At 42.6% G+C, this 17,323-nt stretch overlaps 1 long non-coding RNA gene across 1 annotated transcript; it reads left to right on the top strand.

The window, feature by feature from the left end:
* Positions 1-14: 14 nt before the first annotated feature.
* LOC137487903 (uncharacterized) lies at positions 15-12,216 on the top strand. Its single transcript, XR_011006703.2, has 2 exons — positions 15-136; positions 11,712-12,216. It is a non-coding gene; the product is annotated as an uncharacterized lncRNA (long non-coding RNA).
* Positions 12,217-17,323: the final 5,107 nt, after the last annotated feature.

Below are 17,323 nucleotides of genomic sequence, written 5' to 3'. Positions count from 1 at the left end.
TTCTAAGGAACGTAGCTTAAAATGGCTGCCGATGTCGTGGGAGGAGCTTGTTAGATCTTCTGTCGACCATCTTACGTGGTGCCTTTAGGACTGTTGCAGGGAGCTTGAACAGTTTCTTCTCAAAGAACCATAGCAAGTATGTTTGCCCAGAGCTGTAGCAATCCATGCCACAAGTATATTGTTCTTGGTGCTGCAATGTATTTATTATGCTGTGGGTTTAGGCAAAAAACTCAGAACCTACTTTGGAGCCTAGGCTACCTCACCTTTGCTCCTGATAACCCTCTGTAAATACACTGTTAACTGGATCTGTGTTACAAGACACATTTAAAAAACTAAAATAATGTTTGAAATTGTATTTGTAAACAACTAGTATGATTCTACGTTGGTTCCTCTGGTTTACCAAGATGAATCGGATTAACCATGTGAGTACTAAAACATCTGTCCCTGCAACATTACAGCATGTCTTTATTTTGAGCAAGTTGTAGGCTTACATATGGCATCTCCCCCAAGGGATGTCCTAGCAAAGACGCACAAATGCCCCACCCAGAGAAAGGCTCCATTGTGTTCAGGGAGAGAAACAGCCCTGAATGTTTTCATTTTCCCCCTTAGTTTTCTTGATATACCCTCCTGGTTTAACTGTTTACCTACCTACCTCAGCTAAATTTCGATTACCCCTTACTCTTTTCCTCAGAGTTGTACCTTCATATAAGAATAAGGTGCCTGCAAGCCAGGAATTGAAGGGGAACAATTAAATGAGGAAAAATTGTCAAATCAACACAACACACTCTGGTCATGTTGTTCACTATAGCATATGGATGATTCAGCTTCTTTAACTTTTGCTCAGTTTGCTATTTCTCTGCAGGTTTAAAATGCTTTAATTTGGGTAGGGTTTAAGACACATGATTGTAGTTGTGAGCCTCACAGTGGCGCAGTGGGTAGCCCAATCGCCTCACAGCAATAAGGTTGCTGGTTCAAGCCCCGGCTGGGCCTTGGCATTTCTGTGTTGGCATTTCTGTGTAATTTGCATGTTCTCCCTGTGTTTGCGTGGGTTTCCTTCAGGTGCTCCGGGTTTCCCCACAGTCCAAAGACATGCAGTATAGGTGAATTGAATAGGGTCATAATTGAATTGGCCATAGTAAATGTGTGTTTCCCATTGTTAGGTTGCAGCTGGAAGGGCATCCGCTGTGTAAAACATATGCTGGATAAGACCCCTGATTAATAACGGGACTAAGCCGAAAAGAAAATGAATGAATGATTGTAGTTGTCCCAACTTTACTGCCACGATACAGCCATTTTAGGTTGCATGTGACAGTCAATTAAAATGATCCTGCGGTGGCAGTTACCAACTATTTAAATCTTGTGGGGATGTGTACATGTCACATTTTAGTATTGGTACAGTTTGCTTGAAATCTTGCGCAAAGATTCTACCAAAAAGTACTAAGTAGATTGTACATTGGAAAACCCTCCTAAACTGAACCATATCATACAGTGGACAAGGGCCCTAAATAGCTAGGACAGTGGTTTTCAAAGTGTTGGGGGTGGTGTAGGTAATATGAAAACCTCTAAATAACCTTCATAGTCCAATACTGTAGAAATGCCTGCATCTGTGAATATTATACTTAACATAGTAAGGTATATGTCTAAAGTGAAAGAAAATGGTTTGAGTAATTTTCTGCTCATAAGGTCTTAAAGTGACAGCAGTCTCATAACACCATCTACATATGGCAAGGTGCCATACCTTTTTGAATCGTGTAAACAGCTTTCTATTAGGGTACATACACTGGGGCTGCCAGTTGGCATCTGATAGCATTGCTTTGTAATATAGAGACAACCATGTAGAGACTGGACATGTCGCCGCCCACTTTGGGGTGTGTACACACACGAGGCAGGTTGCCTTGAACCAAGTGTAACCCCGCTGGTCCTACACCACCTAACCCGGTCTGAGCTGGGATCTAACCGGTGATCTTCTGCATGGGAGTTGGTTGCTCTAACAAGGAGGCTAAAGACCATGGCCTCTAGCGTCTGTCGCTAGAGCACCTTTAGAGGTCAGAGGAATGAGGTTTACCTGCACAGCACTTACTAGCTGGCCTCCGTTACGCAAGCTCAGGCACGACTGCCCCCCTCTCTCTCCGGCCTACCTCTTCTAACTGGGTCAGAGGTTGACAAATTAACTGCACCCAGGTGTAGTGCGGAGCACACACACACACACACGTCAAAGTGTGATAGGGATAGCCTAGTTTTGAGTACACCCTTGAGGCTGATTTACACTTTTGCGTCAAGCGCATGCATATGGTTTGGTGCAGTCTTCACACGGTCGCAAAGCCCTCGTCACGCCTGATGCACAACCCTCCAAAAAATTTAACTATTTGTTGAATCGATGCGTAGATCAAGCTCTGTGATTGGTCGGCTTGGCAGTGTTGACGAGTGTGGGCAGTGCTGAGAGCCGCGAGCCAGATGGAGCGAGTGTTTACAAGTGTCGAGTCCTGCGAAGGAGCTCCAGATGGAAACATTTGTTTTGTGCTTACCTCTACTTAGAGGTTAACGGTTCCTGCCTCTGAATGAGCAAGTTGGAGCTACTTGTACATTAAGGTAGTGTTTAGAAAAAACAAAACACCCACAAACAAACTTGAGACAGAGGAACATAAAAACCTACTGCCAGCTAGCATTTCAGAGGTATTGTTGGGGCGCTGCTAGGGGGGGAAAGTTAGGCCCTCAACCCCACCCCCTCCCCCCACCCCCTCCGCTCTTCACTTTCATCAGTGATCACATTCACCACCAGGGCTGGAGTGGGACTCCTTTTCAGCCCTGGAGTTTCAAGCATTAGACCTGCCCACCTCAGTTCACGACTGACTATATTAAAATAAGGTCATTTCTAATTCAGTTTCAAATTACACTATCACATCTTTTTCAAGAAAACAGCTGCTTTAGAACTTCAAATGTTCAACAACCTTACAGTTTTATATGTCTTACCAATAATAATAAAAAATAAATAATAAAAAGAATTTCTCAGGTGAGGATCGAACACGGATCGACGATGTTGTAACGCAACATGCTAACCACTGGACCACAATGGCGCTGTTACGCTTGTGTGGCCAGAATAATACTTACATCATTACTACCCTGCAGGCTGCATTTTGCTCAGGGGGCTGCGAGACGATAAATAAGAAGAGCGGAACTGTGGCAAAATAATGAATAAAAAGAGTGAGGCTATGGTTAAATAAATAAATAAATGAAAAAAATGTTACATGTGTGTAGAGTGCAAGCAGCTAGAAACACCGCACCACCCCAACCCCAGCTCTTCGACCGAACTCACACTATGCACAGTTGCCTTGAACCGGGGCAAAGCACGCTTGTCTACCCTCCCGTCTCCCCCGACAGCCCGCATTCACATTACAATCGGGCCTGGATACGCTTTTGTCATCGATGCTGCGCTGGTCAGTAAGCGCTTTCTCAGCACAGTGGATATTTCTCTAGATATATCGCTTTAGTTCTTAGGAATGCGGTGACACGCAGTCTGATATTTCGCCGAACAGATCCATTTTGCCGCTCATAAACAATCATAAAACCCTTGTGCTGCAGGAATGAGGAGGTTTGCTGAAGGTGCGCAGCTGTCGTGCAGTTAGGGGTTTGCATATTTAACAAACTACGGCGGTTTGCGTTCACTGAACAGTAAGATTGATTATTAAATCCACATGAAACAGTCCCTTAAAAGTCATGTCTCGATTTCAGTTTTGGGCTTGTCCCAAGTGAACCGCGCTCAGGCCCACCTCTTCCGACCGGGCCAGGGCCGGCCAAGTGAACAGTGTCTGAGCCCGATTCAGCGGAATCACATTTCTCAAACGATCCGGGAAACCGGGTCAAAATCCAGGAGAGTCAAACCTGCACAATTTAAAAACCTGATCATACTGATTGAGTTCTTGAGGTTTGTTTGAAACTTACAGGTAGATGTGTTGAAGCAAAGTTGGAACTAAACTGTGCAGGACTGCGCCCCTCCAGGAACTGAATTTGACACACTTGCTCTATTAGATACCTTCATCTGAAATTATTTTGGAATGCCAAAATTCCCTATGTGGCAACCATTGAGGATAGTACAATACGAAACAATACAATTATTCATTCATTCATTTTCTTGTCGGCTTAGTCCCTTTATGAATCCGGGGTCGCCACAGCAGAAGGAACCGCCAACTTATCCAGCAAGTTTTTACGCAGCGGATGCCCTTCCAGCCGCAACCCATCTCTGGGAAACATCCACACACACACACACACACGCTCATACACTACGGACAATTTAGCCTACCCAATTCACCTGTACTGCATGTCTTTGGACTGTGGGGGAAACCGGAGCACCCGGAGGAAACCCACGCAAAGGCAGAGAGAACATGCAAACTCCACACAAAAACACCAACTGAGCCGAGGTTCGAACCAACGACCTTCTTGCTGTGAGGCGACAGCACTACCTACTGCGCCACTGCCTTGCCACAATACAATTATGTACCAATAATTATGGGCAACAAGGTGGCACAGTGTCCAGCGCTGTCGCCTCACAACAAAAATGTCACTGGTTCAAACCCCGGTTGGGTCAGTTGGCATTTCTTTGTGAAGTTTGCATGTTCTCCTCGAGTTGGCGTGGGTTTTCTCCGGGTGCTCCGGTTTCCCCCACAGTCCAAAGACATGCCTTATAGGTTAATTGAATAAGCTAAATTGGCCGTAGTGTATGTGAGGGTGTGAATGCAAGAGTGTTTCAAAAAGTGCTGGGTTTTGGCTGGAAGGGCATCAGCTGAGTAAAACACATGCTGAATAAGTTGGCGGTTCATACCGCTGTGGTGACTCCTGATTGATAAAGGGACTAAGCTGAAATGAATGTACAAATAAGCATTACTATTGCAGCAAGCAGTAAAAGGTATAATTGTTTAGAGTAGATAAGATGGCAAAATGTGTATGTACTGGACATAAACCTTTAAATGGCTTGTTTATGTTGTCAGGGGAAAAATTGCCTTTGCCAGACTTTACAATATGAGGACGCCAAGATTTTCTTGACAGTATACAGTGCATCTGGCAAGTATTCATAAAAAAAATCATTATTTCTTATGTTTACAGCCTTATTCCAAAATGGATTAGATTGATTTATTTCCTTAAAATTCTACACACAATACCCCATAATGACAATGTAAAAAAAGATTTTTTTTTAAATTGTTGCAAATTTATTAAAAATAAAAATCTGAAAAATTACATGTACAGAAGTATTCACAGCCTTTGCTCAATACTTTGTTGGTGCACCTTTGGCAGCAATTACAGCCTCAAGTCCTTTTGAATATAATGCCAGAAGCTTGGCACACCTGTCTTTGAGAATTTTGCCCATTCATCTTTGCACTACCTCTCAAGCTCTATCAGGTTGGATGGAAAGCAACAGTAAACTGCCATTTTCAGATCTCTCCAGAGATGTTCAATAGGATTTAGGTCAGGGCTCTGGCTGGGCCACTCAAGGACATTCACTGAGCTGTCATGAAGCCAGTCCATTGATGTTTTGGTGGTGTGATCATTGTCCTGCTGAAAGATGAACCGTCGTCTCAGTCTGAGGTCAAGAGCACTCTGAAGCAGGTTTTCATTCAGGATGTCTCGGTACATTGCTGCATTTATCTTTCCCTTTATCCTGACTAGTCTTCCAGTTCCTGCAGCTGAAAAACATCCCCACAGCATGATGCTGCCACCACCATGCTTCACTGTAGGGATGGTATTAGCCTAGTGATGAGCTGTGCGTGGTTTTCTCCAAACATAATGCCTGGCATTCACTCCAAAGGGTTTAATTTTAGTCTCATCAGACCAGAGAATTTCGTTTCTTATGGTCTGAGAGCCCTTCAGATACCTTTTGACAAATTTCAGGCAGGGAGTGGCTTTAGGCCACTCCACCATACAGGCCTGATGGGTGGAATGCTGCACAGATGGTTGTCCTTCTGTAAGGTTCTCCTCTCTCCACAGAAGAATGCTGGAGCTCAGACAGAGAGACCAGCGGGTTATTGATCAACTTCCTGACTAAGGTCCTTCTCCCCCAATCACTCAGTTTAGATGGCTGGCCAGCTTTAGGAAGAGTCCTGGTGGTTCCAAACATCTTCCACTTATAGATGACGGACGCCACTCGTTGGAACATTCAGAGCAGCAGAAATTTTTTTGTAACCTTCCCAAGCCTTGTGCCTCAAGACAATCCTGTCTCGGTGGCCTACAGACAATTCCTTTGTCTTCATGCCTGATTTGTGCTTTGACATGCACTGTCAACCCTGAATCACGTGCAATCAACTGATTTTACCCCAGGTAAACTCCAATTAAGCTGCTGAAACATCTCAAGAATACATACAACAAAGTGTGGCTAAAACATTCAAGACTGGACAGTGCATGCCTAGCAAGAGAGGTTCAAGGCTATTTGAATTGCCCTCAAAGTGCCAAGATTATTTGCTTCATGTCAAAATATAGTTCCAAAAACACCCACTGTTTAAATGATCATTACAGATCAATGGTAGCTCCAAGTGTTTTGGTGACAAAACAAACTCCACCAGAAAGCTTTTGTAAGCCTTTTGAACTTAGTATACCAGGGCTTTAAGGAGGCAGCCATAACATATTAAAGCCCCAGTATATTTCAAACCAAATCGAAAAACAAACTGAAATTACTTCATTTCAAACAAAATCTTACCCAAACAAAGTGATTTTTTTAGTTTATTTAGGAAGGTTTAAACAGCTCATCAAAGAAAATTTTAGGGGATTTGTTTTTGGCACCTAAACAACTTTGAGCTCCCATTGGTCCATGGCGATTAGGCAATTGGTGGGTGTGTTCTGGAACTCTGCCTTCTGTGGCACGCAATATCTTCCTTTCTATTAGTTTCTCATTCCATGGGGGTCAGACAGGTAAATAACATCTAAAACAACAACACTAGTCCCATAAATATGCTTGAGAGTCAAGTAGCAGAGGTGGTACAGATGTATCCGCACCTGTACGATCAATCACGGAGAGATTTTAAAGAAATGGAAAGGGTCACAAATCGAATGAGAAGCTTCCCTTGTTACGACATGTTTTTTTTCGATGAGTTTGAATACATTGGCGACACTATTCAATGTCTGTCTGTAACAATAGAAAACAAAATAAAGATATGACATGCCATGGTGGGTCTCCTCATGGAGAAGGCTGTTTGCCAGATGTTTATGAAATTTCTATCTCAGGCCTTAAGTCTGTCTCCAGATGTGTTGGAGAAGGTATGAATTATTCTACAATACACTGTATTGAGTGGTTGTCAACCATGGAGGCACAGCAAAATACTGAATTCAGGTGGTTCTCAATACAGGTTCACCCCTAAAATGATACAAATTTTTAAAGTTTCTATCATTCAACAAAGCCATAACAGGGCTACTTTCCACCATGCTTCAAGCACCTGAAACGTATACACTAACCCTACTGCAAAGGTTTCACCATTAGCAGTAAAGTGTAATCAAAACATTCTTTTGGGTCAACAAAATGGAGACAAGGTACCAAGCGAAAGTAATACATAAGTGAACTGACAGGCAATGGCTGAGCGGACAGGGACATTTGAGGCACTATGATGGGTTATAATCATCTACAACAAAACAAAAAGCTTTGATGTTTTTTTTGCAAGAAATGACATTAGGAGTGGAATAAGTTGGTCAGAAATGTACATTTAAATACACAATGACCAGGTATTCCAGCTTTCAGATGGCATCTGATGAAGGTATCTCAGAAAACAGGAAGAAAGGTGAGATTACAATATGGACTTGAAGACCAATTTATACTTCTGGGCAGAGTGCACGCAGTAGGTCCAGTATACACATTGCAAATCCTTAGCCATACCTTGAAGTGAACACTGATACATGCCTTTCAAAATAATTACACATCATGGTATGATCTGTGATTGGTCAGCTTGATAGTGGAAACAGGTGTGGTTGTGGTTGAGTCCTGAGTCCTGGGAGATAGTAGTGTGAATGTTTATTAAGGCTTGAGTTTCACAGTGGAGCTCTGGATGGAAACTTTTGGTTTACATCTACTTTATGATTGAAAATGTTGAAATGTTGCCAGCTTAATTTTTCTCATGTAAAAATGATGCCAGCTTTCAGTTTGTCAGCTGCCCATCCTCTCTGGAATGGGCACATTATTTAACAGCATCACAAGAACAAATGAAAACCTGACCTGATCTCTGAGGCAACTGTCATTTGACACACTGTTTTGAGCAGTCCCTTTAATTCCATCCATCTCTCCTTATCCTGAGGTTCACATGATCTTGAATATGCTCCATATCCAGACCAGATGGTTACCAGGCAGAGAGGATGATCTCAACACAGCCCCACAGAGGACATGGATAAGTCATGCCCAAAAGTCCAATATTCTCAACAAAGATCAAAATGATGGTGGGAGGCAGTGAACAAAGGATATATATGTTGTCGTGGCTTAACACCTTAAACACGACTATCACAGCAATTCCAGGGAGAGAATGTGTTCCTATGAGGTCTGGTATGCTATCATTTTTTTTGTAGACACCTAAAAATTTGTCAATTGTGACATGACATGGTTGTACAATTATGGCTGATTAAAGACAATACAGTGATGCATTTTGGATTATATTCAAGACTTGACAACTGGAAAGCCAGATCCCAAGTTTGTGGTGTCAAGGACCGCACACTACCCAAAGAATCTTTCTGTTTGGATTTGTGTTGAGTAGATCAAATTGCAGAGTTCTACTTTTCAATTTACTTTTAGTGCTATGCCTTGGTTTTAGGCTGACCTAGAAATAACATTATTTAATTTGGTCTTGGTAAGAAGGACAGAATAAAGATTCCCTTTGCACTTAAAAGAGCAGGTATGACTCAGACACTCTTCCCTTTTCTGGATCAATATGTAAAATGGGATTTGGACGTAATCACAATAGGTAAAGTTGGCTTAAACCGTGTTGAAGCATGATTGCCCCCCTCCCCTTTCCCTCGACTGCCTACACTCACTGCATTTTGCCTTCGGAACCTGAGCTCGTTTACATCATCAATGATGCAACTGTTCAGTTTAACAGGAAGAGAAGCACTCTTGCTCAGCACAGTGGGGATTGCTTTAGGTATATCATTTTAGTTAGTTGGGATGCAGTGACGCAGTCAAATATCTTGTCAAACTGATCCACCACTTTTGACGCTCATGAATTATCATAAAAGTCATTGTTTTTCCATAAACTATGACAGGTTGCATTAACTGAAAAGTAAGAATGATTGATAAATCCATATGTAACAGTCTCTTAAAAGTGATGTTGGGTCTGCAGTTTCAGGCTCAGGCAAGCTTTGCACTCACATTACAAGCATACTGCGCCAAAGCCCAACCAAAACGCACTCTGGCTCACCTGTTCCAACCGGGTCAGGGCCGGCCAGCTGAATCATACCTGAGCCAGATTCAGAGCACTCACACTTGTCAAGTGAACCGGGAAACATGCCTGGGCACGGTTCAGATAGCATAGTGTGGGAGCAGACAGATATAGATTTAGGCCATACTCATACTAGGTACAGTTGCCTCGAACCGGGCCAAAGCACGCTTGTCCCCCCTCCCGTCTCCCCCGACGGCCCGCACTCACACCACAATCGGGCCTCGGTACGCTTACATCATCACTGCTGTGCTGTTCAGTGAGAAGCGCTGTCACTCAGCAGCACAGTGGAGATTTCTCTAGTTATATTGTTTCAGTCGTTTGATATGTAGTGACATGCAGTCAAATATTTCGCCAAACAGTCTTTAGGGATGCGGTGACATGCAGTCAGATATTTTGCTGAACAGATCCGCCACTTTTGGCGCTCATAATCATAAAGCCCTCGTGCTGCAGGAATAAGGAGGTTTGCTGAAGGCGCGCAGCTGTCGTGCAGTGAGGGGTTTGCATATTTAATAAACTACGACAGTTTGCGTTCATTGAACAGTAAGAATAATTAATAAATCCATATGAAACAGTCCCTTAAAAGTCATGTCTCGCTTTCAGTTTCGGGTTTGGCGCATTTTGCATCACTCTAAAAATATACCGCGCCAAAGCCCAAGTAAACCTCACTCAGGCCAACCTCCAACCGGGCCAAGGCTGGCCAAGTGAACCATGCTTGAGCCCAATTCAGCGCACTCACACTTCTCAAACGATCCAGGAAACGGGCCTGGGCACAGTACGGATGGCATAGTGTGAGTAGGCTCTAAGAACAAGTAGATTCAAAACTAAATATCTTTAAGTACATCTTGCCAGACGTAGCGCTTCAAGAAAGGGAAGCATGGTAGTGAAATGTCTTTTTTAAAACCAAAATCATAACATCCTGTAAGTTGTTCTATGAGCAGAATGCATAAGTTAAAGATGTTCAGTGTTATTTCAATGTTTTTAGACAAGAAAGTTATCATATAAGAGATCCAAGTAATAATCTTAACTGATACAATATGTCATGTATTCCATTAAACAACATATAACAGAAGACAGCTTATGGCCATATTCCAGAATGATAATGGCATATGCTAGAGAAGACCATACAGAGTGATTCTTCTTGGGGTCAGAGAGTAACCAGGTTATGATGTGGCCCATTTTAAAATTGTTACAACAATCATAATGCAATGCCACAAAGTTTATAAACATCAAGTGCTGTTTGGCATATTGTATTTTCGATGGGAGACCTTGAATCTACTTTAAAAGTTCATGTCTGTATGCCCCAGTACTAAGGACATATAACTTTCTTAATTTTGTTGGGGTCTTTTACCAGACCAAACGGTTCAGTTCGTAAAGCTCTCAGCTAAAACATAACCTTGGGACTGTATGGAAAACACAATTAAAAAGAGGACATTTACTTTGACTTGTATTTGCAGAAAATATATCATCACTTAATTTAATCTGTTTGTGTGTCCATTCATTTCCACAACACTTAAAAGATATTTGAGGACTGAAAACACCAAGTGATGAAGTGTTTCAGGTGTAATTCTGTCCCATTCATCCTGCAAACAAGTCTTAAGGTGGGCAACAGTACAGGATTTTTGTTGTCATATTTTGCCATGTTGTCCTGTAATGCACTACACATTCTTTATTACAGACAGGTCAAGACTGCAGGCAGGCCAGTTAAGTACTTGCAACCTTTTTCTCTTTGTAACGTGTGCAGAATGTGGTTTTGGATTGTCTTGTCAAAATAAGCGTCCCTGGAAAAGAAGGAAGCATATTGTTCTCCAAAATCTCTATGTATTTTTTAGCAGTAATGGTGCCATCACAGAAGTGTAAGTTACCTTTGCCAAGGGCACTGACACAACCCCATACCATAATAAACCCTGGCCTTTGGACTTGTTACTGGTAACAGCCTGGATGATCCTTTTCTTTATTGGTCTGGAGCATATGGCGTCCATTTCTCCCAGAAAAAACTTGAAATACTGATTCATCAGACCTCAGTACACATTTCCACTGTGTGACGATCCATCCCAAATGTCTCCAAGGCCAGTGAAGTTGACAACGCTTCTGGACACTGTTAACATAGGGCTTCCTTTTGGCACAGTACATTTTTAACTGGCATTTGTGGATGTAACTACGTTGTCTGGTACTTGTCTAAGGTTTGCCAAAGCTGTGCTGAGCCCATATGGTGATATTGCTTATAGATTAATGAAGGTTTTTCAATGCTGTGCCACCGGAGGAGCTTTAAAAAAACATTTGTTTCTAAACATTAAAATTTTTTTCATGTATTTGCAGGCAAACTGGTGATCCTCGGCCCATCTTTGCTCCCAAAGGACTAGACCTTTCTTGGATGCTTTCATTCATTCCTTTTTCAGCTTAGTCACACAGCAGGGTTGCCACAGCAGAATGAACCAACTTATCCAGCACGTTTTACGCAGCGGATGCCTTTCCAGGTGCAACCCATCACTAGGAAACACACTCATATGCTCTCATTCACACACATACACTACGGACAATTTAGCTTACACAATTCACCTGTACCGCATGTCTTTGGACTTATGGGGGAAACAGGAGCACGCAGAGGAAACCCACGCAAACATGCGAAGAACATGCCAATTCCACACAAATGCCAACTGACCAAGCCGAGGCTTTAACCAGCAACCTTCTTGCTATGAGGCGACAGCACTACCCACTGCGCCATCGCGTCATCCAAGTTGACTTAACAAAACATGAAATATTTTGTGTTCATATTGTCTGCAATGAATATTGTAATGAAAGTCAAAGTAAATTTGGAAATCACTACTTTTTTATTTGCCTTTTCTATACTGTCCCAACTTTTCCTGATTTTGAATTGTAGATTAATTTATGTTTTTTAAAGTGTATAAGAGAATGCATATTGTTCTGTGCCTGTGCTGAGCCTCAGAGATGTGCAAGAGTCATCTTAAACTGTCCAATCCATGAAAAAATTGTTAAAACGCAGTTTCTAGTGATTATTCACATTAACCTTGGTTAGTCATGTAATGTCTGAACAATGAAGTGAGCCTTTTGTCAAGCATACAAAAGCCTGTGGGAACGAGTATTCAACAATTGTTGAGTTCCGGGGTAGAGCTCCAGATTAAGACTTGTGTTTTATTTGATTAAAGTTGTGCGTCCACCGGTTCCCGCCTTTGAATGAGCGAGTTTGAGCTACTTGTGCAGTAAGGTAGCATTACACGTATTTCCAGCAACACAAATAAAATGCAGAAGTATAAATGCACAACTTCGTGCAAGGTATGCACCATAGGTTATGGTGATCACCTGATGCAGAAGTATAATTCACTGGTTGTATCCTTCATTACCTGGGAAACAAAGTATGTATTTTGAGGCAGCATTTGAAGAAGCCTTCAAATTTAAAAAAAAATGAGACAGCCTTTGTCATGCCATGATGACGCAACACCCTTCGAATACATCTTTAGGAGGATGCAGACTCTGAAATAAGACAAAGCTATAGTGTACACACGTACATACTTTTAGCCTTAAACAGGAACCACAAAGACAAGACCGGCCATCGAAGCAGAGTGATCAAGGGAGAAGAACCTTAGTCAGGGAGGTGATCAATAACCCGCTGGTCACTCTGTCCGAGCTCCAGTGTTCTTCTGTGGATAGAAGAGAACCTTACAGAAGAACAACCATCTGTGCAGCAATTCACCTATCAGGCCTGTATGGTGGAGTGGCCAGACAGAAGCCACTCCCTGCCTGAAATTTGTCATAAGGCATCTGAAGGGCTGATTAGACTAAAATAAACTCTTTGGAGTGAATGCCAGGCGTTACGTTTTGGAGAAAACTAGGCACCGCTCATCACCAGGCTAATACCATGCCTACAGTGAAGCATAGTGGTGGCAGCATCATGCTGTGGGGATATTTTTCAGCAGCAGGAACTAGAGGACTAGTCAGGATAGAGGGAAGGATGAATACAGAGACATCCTGAACGAAAACCTGAATCCTGAATGCAACTCTTCAGAGTGCTCCTGACCTTAGACTGGAGACGGTTTATCTTCTAGCAGGGCAATGACCCAAAGCACACTGCCAAAATATCAATGGAGTGGCTTCACAACAATTCAGTAAATGTCCTTGAGTGACCCATCCACAGCCCAGACCTAAATCTTATTGAACATCTCTGGAGAGATCTGAAGAAAGAAGAAAACATTTGGAGGGAGTTAGTTAAGGCTCATAAACACCTTTAAGCTACTATTGGTCTGTAACGATTATGCAATAGGTGGGTGTGTTCTGGAGCTCCACCTTCCTTTCAGAGCAATTGTTTCATATCTCATACCCATGAAGGTCAGACAAGAGAACATCAAAAACAACAATATAGCAACATAAATTAACAGAAGGGTCGATTAGCAGAGCTGGTGTAGTTGTATCCACACCAGTATGATTGTGGAGAGATTTTGGAGGGGATCAAACACAATGCGCGAAAAGGCACTGCTTCTTATAAAATTCAAAACAATGTTTCCATTTAATGCTTGTTCATGACATATAGCAAAAAATGTGAAGATGTGGTGCACCGCAGTGGCTCTTCCTGTGCGAGAGGCAGGAGAAGGCTTTATGACGGATTTATTAAAATGTTCTTCTCTCAGAGCTGCCACCATTTTGGTTTAGGGGTACATGTGAGCAACATGAATTATGTAAGAAGGTTCAAAAACAGTATGCTGTTACACAGCCTTTTTAAAAATCTTTTTTTTCCCTCAAAGAACGAAAAAGAACTTTGTTTAAAGTTAAAGCTGTATACCAGGGCCTTTAAAATGGAGCTGAAAACTGCAAGACATTAGTTTGGTATGCAACTTGAAATCATCAGAGAGATGCCATCTATGTGCAGATTCATGAGTTTAACTGTTGATTTAGTGCTCAGGAATGCCATTCTAAAAGGAGGCTTGCGGCTCAACTTAAGCTATGCATTCAAATCACTCCATTCCTGCAACCAACTGATTCTTTCCATCCCCCGATCTCATTTGCCCTTACGCCGTCAAGTGACCAGCGTAACCAACGGCGCATACAACACACGTAGCTGTGCATTTATATTTCTGCGCATTGTCTCTGTTAATCTGCATTAACACTTCAAAAACGTTAGTTGGCAGTGAGGTGTTAATGTGTCTCTGTGTAGAGTTTCTTCGCTGGTGTTTTGTTCTTTCTGAACGCTTCCAGGATGTACAAGTGGCTCAAACTCAGGAACCGGCGGACGTGCAACAACTTTAACTATGAGGTAAGCACAAAACAAAACTTTCCATCCGAAGCTTCTTCTCGGGACTCCACACTTGTAAACAATTGCTCCATCGGGCTAGCACCGCTCACGCAGCTCTCGGTCCCACCTAGACCCGTCACCGCTACCAAGCCGACCAATCACAGAGCTTGCGCTACGCATCATTGCGACGTTTAATTACATTTATTGAGAGGTGCAAGTCAGCGACGCCAATGGACACGGCGTAGGACTATGCATTGACGCAGAAGTATAAATCAGCCTTTATATTCTCACTAGGCATGGTTGCCTTGAACAGTGCTGAAGCGTGGTTGTCCCCCCTTCCCTCCGACAGCCTGCACTCACACTGCATAACAGGAAGAGAAACACTCTTGCTCAGAACAGTGGACATTTCTTTAGTTATATCGTTTTGTTTTATTTTATGTAGTTTGTGATGAAGTGACACCGTAAGATATTTTGCTGAACAGATTTATCACTTTTATGGTAATTTATGAGCGTCAAAAGTCATTGTGCTGCAGGTATCAGGAAGTGCAGCTGACGTGCAGTGAGGGGTTTGCGTCTATAATAAACTATGATAGTTTGCGTTGATTGAAAAGTAAGAATGATCTATAAATCCATATGGAACAGTCCCTTTGGGATTTCAGTTTGGCGGTCAGGCACGCTTTGTACTCGCACTACAAGCGTACAGCACCACAGCACAACAGAACCATGCTCTGGCTCACCTCTTCCAACTGAGCCAGGGCCAGTTAACTGAACCTCACCTGGGCCCACTTTGGAGTACTCACACTTGTCAAACCAACTGAGGAACATTCCCGGGCACGGTTCAGATAGCATTGAGTAAGCCCTAAGGGTGACTAAACTTTTGCAGCTGTGGCCCTAACAGTAGAATGCATCTCCAGTAGCCATGAGGTCATTACCTGCACAGTTGACTTTTTAAATCTAGATTAAACAGTAATTTGTTCTCCTTAGCCTTAGGGCTTGTATCTTCAACTGACCTATATTCAAGGACAATTGCAAAACTAACATCCTTCCCTGAGACCCAAGACTCAGGGAAACTCACCCCACCCCAAAGCCTGAAAAAGCCCCGTCATTGACCCTGATGAGGCACCAGAGTTTACTGTGAAACATGACTTGCACAGGCATGCTCACTTTAGGTTTGACAGTGAAAACACGACTATGTGTATGAGTTCTCCACCGGTCCTGTAATGTAAACTTAAAAGTGCTCCACATGAGAAATTCTGTATACTTGCTTTAACCATCTGGACGTTTAAGCAATTTATGTTGGGGATTTTCCCACCATTGGTTTACGTAATTCCAGGGCTCATTTAATTCAGTATGACTTAGTATGGCTTTTGAGGACTCTCCAAAGTGTATAGTGCCAAGAAATTGTGCATTTTGGTACCACCTCAGTTATTCAGTTATCACTGATTGGCAAGAAATATTTCACACGCTACATCATTGGATTTCTGACATAGGACAGTTAACATGCTTATTTAATGGGCACCTATTTTAACCCTTTTTCAAGATTTCAGAGAAGTCTTTTGTGTCTCTGGAATGTTTATTTAATATATTTGTTGTGGAGTTTATTCAAGCCTTTCTGCAACGATGACTTGCATACAATTTTGTCACAATGTTCGCGCACACAGCATGCATGTTTACCTTTGTACGTTTTTTGCACAGCAATTATGACAAAAAAGACTTGTGTTTTTATTACTCCAAAACAGGCACGTGCACACATAGTGCTCAACCTGTGCAGTGCACATGCCCTTTTTAGTCTTGGATAGAAAGTGCCCTTCCAAAATGATCAAAAGTGCCCCCGCGACGCGGCACACCTTCGGTCCCGCCTTTCAGTACGCGCGCGATAACACCGCTCTTCAGTATGCGCGCATCCACTCTGCAGATCTGCAGCAGCAACTCCCCACTCCCCCCCCCCCCCCCCCCCCCATCCCCCCATCCCCCCATGCCCTTTGGACGGTCTCTGCACGGGCCTGCTCCAAAATGATAGTGGACACACTATATCTACACACAGTTCTTTCCAAACAGCTTACCATTGATGCCTTTCATAATAGGTGCCCTTTAAAAAACATTTAGCAACAGCAACTGCAGAATCATTTAAACAACTGCCACATGGAGCCTAAAATGTTTTTTATCATGGTCGGTAGACAAGGTCCAAACAATAAGGTACATAGAAACTGATCCAGTAAGAGCTAAATGGGATCAACTCAATGAAAATATTTCAAGTCCCTCAGCTCTTGGCTGAGTACATGGCTACCACAGAAGCTACAGTGTAGGAACAAGTGTACAAGAAACTGACCACATCGCTCCATAGCTAATGTGGTCAAATCCATTTTAACCACTGAGATCCTGCCAGCTGGACCCACACATCTAACTAGTTCACTTTGGAATGACAAAAACAAAATCTTATCTACGTACCTGGAAGACCACCATCACTGCACATTTTGCCATGTCTCCTTAACCAAACACACCTGATTCAGATCAGCAACTCATTAGTAAAGACTACGGCCCCGTTTACACTGCCAGTTAAATGTGACCCAATTCTGATTTTTTGCTCATATGTGACACAGATCGGATCTGTTCTATGATCGTGTAAACACAAAAAAAACGCATGCATTCGGATATTCAGAGATCGTTTTCAGGCCTACTTCATATG

Source organism: Danio rerio, chromosome 16 (assembly GCF_049306965.1).
Source record: "Danio rerio strain Tuebingen ecotype United States chromosome 16, GRCz12tu, whole genome shotgun sequence".
Lineage (NCBI taxonomy): Eukaryota > Metazoa > Chordata > Actinopteri > Cypriniformes > Danionidae > Danio > Danio rerio.
Note: the sequence above shows the minus strand (reverse complement) of the source record. Positions and strands in the feature narration are given on the sequence as shown.